The following is a 9,708-nucleotide window of genomic DNA, read 5'->3' as shown; positions in this document are numbered from 1 at the left end:
TGTGAAATCATACAACATGATTGACATGTAGCACTGGCCGCATGCAAACGATATCCAGTGTCCCTTATTTTCATCTAAGACCTTGTGGTACAAGATGAATATTCCAGAGGCATTTCTGTCCACTTTTATAATTTACATATGTTTCTGCATGACTTTCAGTTAAGATGCATTTAAATATATCTCCTTATCCACTACCACCATGTTAAGAAAAGGATTTAACTTAGCATGCTTTAACATAGGCAAACCTATAATTGAACTTTTCCAGATTCTCAAAGTAAAACATCAAAGCTTCCTTTGTTGAAGAAAATCATGCTTTGGAAAAGACTCCCATGCTCTCCTTTCCTGCCACAGGAAAAAAAAAATCTCAGCTCTTCTGTTTTCACTGTTATGATGGCTATTCAAGGCAGCCAAATTGACTCTGTGTCTGGAATTAACTAAAACCCAAACTGTTGGGAAGTGGAAAAACTCTTCAATCTAGATCTAGATTTTGGATGTGATAAAACCCACCTTTAATCTCATCCACAGTCTCTGATGGTAACATACATATATATATACACACACACACACACACACACACAATACATACATATAATATTGGAGATGGCAGCTCTTTTTCTTTGTCTGCTGGCCCTACCTCTGGCTAGCAAGCTCATTAAAAAAAAACTGGCATTAAAGCTTATTTCTTAAGAATTATGGTATATACTGAAGACCATCTGAGACATCCAGCTATATTGGCTGAACCATTACTGTATTTTTTTTGTTTTTAAGCAAAATCCAAAACATCTGATGTCACCAATAAAACTGCTGGAGTCAGATGCCTGGGTGAAAACTTACTATCTCAGGGAGGCAGAGAAAGCACCCAGCCTACCTTCCTACTCAGCCAAAGGTTCAGAAAACAACACAAAACAAAACAAAAACTACTTCTCCTTCCATGCTGTTTTAAAATCCTCTCAAACTGAATGTCCCTACATTCCACTTCATGTGAATCTCTCCCAACTGGTTGCTTGCTTGGCCTCTTGAACTATGGTTGAGTTTTTCCAAGCCTGTTTTAACAGAGAACTTGTGGATTAAAGGTGTATGCTTGCACTAAACCACTCCACAACTAGAGACAGATTTTTCCAGGATACCATCTCAGGGTTCACAGTATAACTAAATAATCCTGCAACATGGGTTCTTCAACTTTCCATTGGTAGACAGGCATTGTTGGACCAGTTGGAACACAGCCTGTGAGCCATTCTAATAAACCCACTTTCTACATATGTACATTCATTCCATTTGTTCTGTTCAGCTAGAGAATCTTTACTAATACAGATGTTTTGTTTTGTTTCCCTTCCCATTTGGGAAGCTATGGCTGCTAAAAACACTGCTCCACAAAGTTTGTCATCTGTTAACTGTTTTTCTCTCAGGTGTTCACAGGTACCAGGTGAAATGTAGGTGCAGTTATCTGAGCCCACTATGAAGCCACAAAACACAAATCTTGTTTCTTGAAATTTCTCTGATAGGGAAGGTCCTCCTCCCCTTTCATCTGACCCTAGCCTATCAGGTCTCATCAGGTCTGGCTGTATTGTCTTCCTCTATGGCCTGCTGCTCATTCAGGAGGAGGTGATCAAAGAGCTAGCCACTGAGTCATGTCAGAGACAGTCCCTGTTCCCATTACTTTGGATCCCACATGGATACTGAGCTACCATGGGCTACATTTGTGCAGAAGTTCTAGGTTATCTCCATGCATGGTCCTTGGTTGGAGAATCAGTCTCAGAAAAGACAGATGGAGTGGGGCATGGATGGAAATGAGGAAAGGATGATGAGACTGGAAGGGATTGATTGAGGGGGCTACAGCTGGGATACAAAGTGAATAAACTTTAATTAATATAAAAAAATTAAAATATTCCTAACATTAAGAAATAAAATGTATAAGGAACACACAGTCCCAAACAAAATTCTGTTATCAGCTTTTATACTTTTTGCCAAGTGTGCATTTTGCATTTATTACAAAACACAATTCATATTGTTCTCTGAGAAGACTATATAACTCCTGTGAGAGTCATTTATAAAATCTAATGAATTCCTTTGTGGTACTTGTAAATCACTATAAACTAGACATTCCACCAAAGATGAATATGATTTAGCACAACTTAAGAATCCTGCAATCATTTTGTCAGAATTGTTTGATTGTACTGAATATGTTCTCTAGACATATTAATCATCTCACAGGAATGGGCTTCTTGGAGTATGTGATTCCTATGTTTTATATATATTACTGCTAAAGCATTTAAGCACCAAGGTAGTTTAATAGAGAAGTCACCTTAATTTGCATTTTGTTATTTTGTTCTTTAATTATAAAATGTATAAATAATTTAAAAATTTAAAAATTCTCTTTACTTGTTAATATTCAAGGACCACTTCCATTTGTGGGACAGATGGGAACTCCACTGCAGTTGAGTATTGGGCTATGGAAGCCTGATCCACCAGGAGGAAGAAGCAGAACTGCCTACTGAGTGCTATGGGGGAGCTCAGGCAAGCCCTGAGATCTTGAGTTAGGGAGCCTAGGGTCCCCTCCCACAGAGAGGAGCAGCAAGTGGCTGAGTGGCCAGGGTGGGAGGGCTGGGCGGTCCTGAGGCTGGGTGTGTAGGCAGACGTGTAGACTATCGGAGGACAGGCACTAGCGCTGCTGAAATGTGAATCTCCGCAGATCTGGAGAAGGCGCGGTCCTGGCCTGGAATCCAGGGTTAGGGACTAAAGGACTGTGTCACTTCTGCACACTCTAACCCTAAGGGAGACACCCTAACCCTAAGGGAGGGGCTCCTGTCACTCAAGACTCTCTGGCCAATCAGTGCTTCAGACCAGACCTGCCAATCAAGAGAGGGGGCGTGTCCTTCCGGATTTCTTTTTACGGGTTCAGCTCCCGCTGCTGAGCAGGCTCACGTGGTTCACGGTGAAGTGCTCTGAGCGCAGCCACTGATGCTTCGGTGTTGTGAGGGAAACTGAGGCAACCTCCAAATTTGCGACATGGTGCGTGCAGGGAGAAGGCGGCTGAGCGGCGGGAGCTGGTGTGCAGGGTCTCTCCCGGGACTGGCTGGTCAGTGGCGGCCACTGGGGAGGGACCATGTGGTCCTGGGCACTTGCTGGACCCAACAGGGGCATCTGAGTCACTTCACTGCGGGGGCCGCATCCACGCAGAGTGTTTGCAGCGGGGGTGTGTGTACAGAATCATCCATGTGGCGGGATGCCAAACTCGGAGTACTTTAGTTTGTCTTCTGTGTTCCAGTTTCTCCTGCGTCTTGTACAAGTTCTGCTCTTAGTATTTAACCTTTAGGTGTGAGATCCATTCGGAGGTAGTTTTATGTGGGTTGTAAACAGCATCTTGTGTGTTGGGTAGCACTCCAATATTAAGCTGTGATGAGGAAGAGAAGAATTGATGATGTAAAGGATAGCCAATACTTGGGAAATAATAGGTGACACTAAATAGAATTTAGCCAGGGGGAGGACTGCCTCTAAACCACCCCACAGGTAAACAGTATGCTAACCAGGCCTATTAGAGATTAGCATGTTAACATACCCATGTTCACGGGGCTTCTCCAGAAATTTAGCTCCAACCCTAGCAAAGGAGAGAGACAACTCTGATTTACAACCAGCTTCCAGGCCGATCCTCATATCAAAGAACAGGCCTCTACCAAGCTGCTCAAGGCGGTTTTACAGGGTCACAACCAACATTATAGCCTGTGATGACATAAAGGTGTTAAAGTAACTTTTATTCCCCTGATGTTATTGTCCTCCAGAAGCTTAGTGCCTTCATCTGCTAACCCAGGCCTAGTGCTGCAAGCTTCTAGCCTCCATACAATCTAATCTAGGCCTAGAGTGTTTTTATCCTCTGAGACTTAGTGCTGAATAAGCTCACCCTTTCTAGTTGTTTCTGAACTCTTGGTGGCCTGTTCAACTCAGCTGTTCTGGCTCAGACTCCCCTTCAAGGTGACTGAATCAATCTGCCTTTTCCTAGTTTATGACTAAATTGCTCCACTTGGCCTCATACTAACTTTGGCAATATGTTATAATCTTCTGGATGGTCCTCATTCTCTGGCTCTGTCTGTGTTCACCTGTGCCTAGTTTCTCTGTTCAACTTGTGTCTGTAAAAGTCTCCCAGTAAAACTTTTGAATTTTGCCAACTCAATTTGACTGCATTGCTTCTCATCTCACTCAGCTGAACAGCCTGAGCAGAAATGGCTAGAACTCTGCATACCCCTGTTTCCTGAGGGATAGGATTAAAGGTTTGTACCACCACACCCAGACCTAAGCTTTTCTTTACCTGAAGCTTGCTCTATACCTGCTGTCCTTGACCACAAAGATTTGCTTATCTTTTTCTCCAGGGATTAAAGGTGTGTCTGTATTCCAACCAGTCATATAGACCTAAAAAGTCTTTGGATGTGATCTCTTGTCAGAGCAGCCATGTCTTGAATTAAAATTCATTTACCTAAAAGTCCAGTTTTCTTCTTGAGGAAAGAATATTTTTTCCACAGGGGCAAGTCTATACTGGTTGACAACTGTTTGAAAAAAAAAAAATCAAACTAACCAAACAACCAAATAAACAAACAGAAAACTCCTTTGTGTTCATGGCTTACCTGATAAATGTAGGCATTCCATGAGGCCTTCATATAAGGGGAATGGCATAGTTCCTTCTCAAACCCATTAACATTCTTAGCATAGCCAGTAACAGACAGGGGCCTAGGACGTGGGAGCTTTCAACATTTTTTCCATGTTTTGAGAATAAAATGGAGTTCCTTCTCAAAAGCCAGGAACATGTTTGGGAAGCCTGAAATGGTCTGGGTCCAAGGCCTTTGGGGAGGCCTTGCTTCAGATCTTGAGATCCCAGTTCTTCCCAACACATGGCTCTGCAGCTGTCAATCACAAGGCTTCACACTGTAGGCTTGGTTAGTAATATTCTAGAGAGAACCTATATTCCTCTTAACGAAGCTTTGTTTCATTAGACTCCTCATGAGTTTGTTCCATCATATGATATTTTCTGCTGACATCATAGAAGTTAACCATTTCCTTCTATTTACCCTGAAAGTAGTATACCAGATGCTATTTTTGAGAAGCTAACTTGGCCATGGAGCTCTCAGAGGCTGAACCACCAACTAAATAGTATTCATGAGGTGGACATAGAACTTCTCCACATATGTAGCAGATCATCATGTAGGTCATCATGTAGATCCCCTAACAATGAGAGTCCTGGCTGTTGCTGACTCTGTGCCTGCATTTGGATCACTTTCCTCCAGCTGGGCTGCTTTGCCTAGCTTCAGTGGGAAATGATACAATTGGTCCCAATTAAACTTGATGCATCAGGGTAGGTTGGTACTTAAGTGGGGAAGGGGCTCTGCTTCTATGAGAATAAGGGTAGGGAGGAGTGGGATGTGGGGGTTAGACAGGGAGGAAAGGAAGGTGGAGGTTTCCATCTGGCTGTTAAGTAATTAAATAAATGAACCGAAGGACAAAAATGCTTACTTGGCTTAGCAAATAGCTTGTACAAGACCTCCCTGCCCCAGCTTTTATTCTTCCAATGTTGTCTTTTCCTGTCTTTTCCTCTTCTGGCACACTCACTTCAGGACCCTGTTACTGAAGAGTGGCCTACTGTTTGAGGGCACTGGTGTACTTCTGGCAATATTTTTGCTGTGTAAATCTTTCTAAGTGGCTAGACTTACCAGTCTCCAGTCTCCATTTAAATTGCTGAAAACATAACCTGGGGCCTGAACCTAAAAGTGACTTAAGGGTTACAAGATACATGTAATGCAAAATTCTGACCTCAGCTGGCTTCTTTTGAGCATTGGCCAGAGCTGAATGTATGCTGTTATTAAATGTATGCTGTCTTAATTTTTTAATTGTGTTTTCAGTGATTTATCCTTGGGAGGGGATATTAATTCTAGATCAGCTGCATCTTCAGCCTGGTAGATAAATGTTTCTGAGACAAGCTCCTCAGGCTGAGGTCACCTTCATTCCAGTCTGTTTTTCCCTAGGGCAATGACCTTCCTTTTCTCTTGATTAAACTTTCTAAATTCTTTAGTTAAAGGGCTGTACCAAAAAAGAGCTTTATAATTTGAGTTAGTAATAAACTGTCCATTGTACTTACAGTCAAAGGATTTGCATGTGGGGCATGGTTTCTGCCTTCTGTTCAGAACAGGAAGACCAATTTATTATGTACAATTGCTTGGTGAAACAGGATAGGCAGTAGCTAGATCAAAGACTAAAGTTTAAGGCAGTCAGCTGCAGGGGTCACTCTATGAAGAAGGACATGATCCCCACAGAGTTAGTGATTTTTTTCAATTTCTAGCATGTATTAAATTTGCGTGTAAGTGAAAACAGTCCAGATTGGTGGGTTTCAACTTGGGTAGGTTAGATGGAGCCACTGAATATTGAATTTCCAAATAAAGTCTATCATATGCATTTATGTGCAGTCTTTCTAAAGAGCGCTATGTCTGCTCAGAAATTTGAGACTCAGCTATTGGCAGTAGCTTTGTATGTCAGGTTAACAATATCAGCAGCTAACAGTGCAGGTAGAATCAAGGTCAAAGAGTATCTTATTAATGCCATTACTCTAGCAGAGAAGGGTCTACTTTTTTTCAAAGTCAGGAGACCTACAGTTTTTCAATTATATTTAACTTTCTAAAAAAGTCAGTTGTTGGTATTGCTTTCTAAGTTTTATTTTTCTTTATGCATCACTGCTCTAATCTCTTATTTGTTTCTCTTTTCCAACATTTTCCAGTCATTAAAAATTTCATTCCTGGGAATGGAGAGACAGTCCAGTAGTTAAGAACACTGTCTCTTCTTCTAAAGGACCCAGATTCAATTCCTAGCACCCATGTGGCAGCTCACGACTGTCTGTAATGCCAATTCCAAGGGATCTGACACCTTCACACCAATGCACAGAAAATAAAATTAAATAATTTTTAAAAAAGAATTCCATTCCTATTTAAAAATGGATTTCTCATTAGTGTCTGTTTAGAGCATTGTCTCCCAAAACTCAGCCTTTCTTCATGCTATGTGGTTAAGACTTGCTTCAACATCTATCCTGCCTCTGTGGTCCAGTGTCTTGCAACTAATTTCAGGCTGGACATTAAGCTTGTCAGTGAAATGGAAAAGAGACCAGTGAATGAGGTTATTCAAACAGGGTGGGCAATTACAAATAAAGAGGGACCTGTGTATGAATTGAGTTCACTGACCAACTTTGAAGCTGGTGTCATCATAGTACAGAAAGAGATGCCGAAGAAGGATAGAACTTTCCTGCTTGGATAGAAATGTCAGTTATTCAATTTTTGATGGTTAGGAAAAGTCCAAACTGGCAATACTTGGAGTTCACAGACCAAGGCAATCAAGATCTGGAAGAGGAACTAAACTTATTTCTAGAAACCAAATATAGTTACACTGGCCCAGCAAACACAGAAAACCTGGACAAACTGGTGTGGCCGAGCCTAACAGGAATGTTATTATTCTAACAATGGCGCACCCCAAGGGAAAAGGAGTGCATAATTCTTGGTGTGCTCTGCTACCCATGTTTAATCCCAGAAAACTATTGGAGCATGAAGCCTGTTTCAACTTTTTACAACAATTTTTGAGATCATAGTTAAATCATTTCAACCTCCTCATTCTTTCCTACTGTTAAGTCTCAAATGCTGGGACAAATAGCTGAGGTACCTATTTAACAAATCAAAGCAGACCCAGCTGACGGTTCTCCCAGCACCTCTCTGTTTCTACCTGTCATAGGGTAATGGTTGGCATACCCAGCCTTCTATCTCAGGGTTTGAGCTCCCCTTGATGATCTTCCTTATGTAATCCAATTATTTTGGTTACCTGGTCTTTTTCATCTATCATTTACTATCCTGGCCTCTTAGTCTGGCTTTCCCCTCTCCCTTCCTGCCTTTCCTCATAAGGCTCACAGTCATGTCCCCTCTGGACTATCCAAAATATCCCTTTATCTGTCTATTATGTCCCTTTTATCTATAATAAAATTTCTCCCCTTCCATTCCTGGAATCATCCATGTCCTTTCCTTTTTATTTCTTGTTTTTTTTCATTCGTTTCCCATTTACTGCTCCTTACTTTTAAATTCATGATCACTTTTTGCTTTAATTTTTGCTACTGTTTGACTTTGACTTGTTTGGATTTGGAATTTCTCAGCTGTGAGGTAGACATAGCGGCACTGAACATTGATTGTGTGTTGGAATGTGCACACAAAGGCCCTGTGATTTGGAAGAGGAACTGTCTCCTTGTGTTTTGGAGATGGAAAGATGTACTAAAATACAGATTTCTTAGAGTAGGGTGCTGTGTGCTCCTAAGGTGGAAGGCCCCAGCTGGAAGACCTCAGCTGTCTGAGTCACTTGATTTGATCCCCCATGCAGAATTCCTCTGCAGCCATAGCAGTTTAAAGTTGTGATGCTTAAAATATCACTGTCCAGTGTGCAGACACACACATTGCTTTTGTTGTGTGGTGGGAAGTGAGATTGGAAAACTGATGGTCTGCTCTCTAGAACTTCTGAACCTTGCATTCTACATTCAGTTTTGTGTTGCAAATTTTATAGTTTTCAAGCTGGTAGAAAGAAGGTGGTGTGCATTCTTTAGCAATTTTTGTTTGGAATCTTTTTCTTTTTTTCGCTACTGTTAACTACAGTGGTATGATTTAGGAAAATTTAATTTCAGGACACAAAAGAAATTTCTGAGATGCAGAGGTTTTTCAGGTGTGCTTGCTGTTGGGTAGGTGGATAAGGCAGATTCCATATCTTGTGGCTCAATCTATGTGGGAGTAAGCAAACATGAAAACACTCATCACATTTGTTTGTGTGTGGCTTTCAGTGGGGCTGGATGTGCCTGAAACCACAGGAAGGCATAAGTGAATGTAGAATCAAATCCCACTTTTTGGATCACTCTTTTCCAAAGAGAGCTTCAGAGCATAGAGCATGTGGTCTCTCCTTTTGGAAGAGTAATCTACAGTAGCTGGTGGGTCAGAAATATACTTTACTTTGAGTTGGTTTTGTAAGAGTTTTGAAGTCTGTGCTTATTTAATTTCTATACACATATAACCAAAAATAACCTTTGTCAAGTCACATTTTTCCTGGCAGTTTCCTTGGGTCTTTTGAGAAAAATTTGAATATATTTTTAGGCTTATGATTTTGGCTTTTTCTCTTTGTCTCCTAAATATGTCATAACTGTTGTACACATTCTTGATAGTTGTAGCTATGAGAAAAATTCTGAGGTCACAGCTGCTCATGTGTGTACTCTTACTTTATAATCCTATTCATAATTCTTTGTCATTTTTTAAGGGATATAGCTTTGGAATCAGCCTTCCTCTTAGAAATTCATGGAAATTTTCTTTAGATTCTGTTGAAATCATGTTGAAAGAGAACATAGCCAACATCTTTGTATTTTTAAATACATCATTCCATTAATGTTATTTACTCTAGTAAAAAGGGTTAAATGATACTATCCTACATAATCATTTGTTTAGCAAACTACAGTTAGTATATAAAATTGAAAGTGATATGAAATTATTTGCAATCCATAGAAAGAAGAGCAGTATAGAGTTTAATGACACAAAATACATTATTATGGTCACAAAAGCTATCCCACCAAGTATAATTTGAGAAGACAAAAAGTGAAAATAACACATGGTCCAAAGTTGAACAATAAATTTGAATGTGATATGGGATCTTGTATTAACATACAAAATC

The 9,708-nt window shown here is 40.6% G+C and overlaps 1 long non-coding RNA gene across 1 annotated transcript; it reads right to left on the bottom strand.

Moving 5' to 3' along the window:
• Nucleotides 1–668: 668 nt before the first annotated feature.
• On the bottom strand, nt 669–5,038 carry LOC132651406 (uncharacterized). The gene is made up of 3 exons (XR_009589088.1): nt 4,466–5,038; nt 3,557–3,717; nt 669–3,391 (listed from the first exon to the last, which is right to left on the bottom strand). It is a non-coding gene; the product is annotated as an uncharacterized LOC132651406 (long non-coding RNA).
• Nucleotides 5,039–9,708: the final 4,670 nt, after the last annotated feature.

Source organism: Meriones unguiculatus (assembly GCF_030254825.1).
Source record: "Meriones unguiculatus strain TT.TT164.6M chromosome 13 unlocalized genomic scaffold, Bangor_MerUng_6.1 Chr13_unordered_Scaffold_73, whole genome shotgun sequence".
NCBI lineage: Eukaryota > Metazoa > Chordata > Mammalia > Rodentia > Muridae > Meriones > Meriones unguiculatus.
Note: the sequence above shows the minus strand (reverse complement) of the source record. Positions and strands in the feature narration are given on the sequence as shown.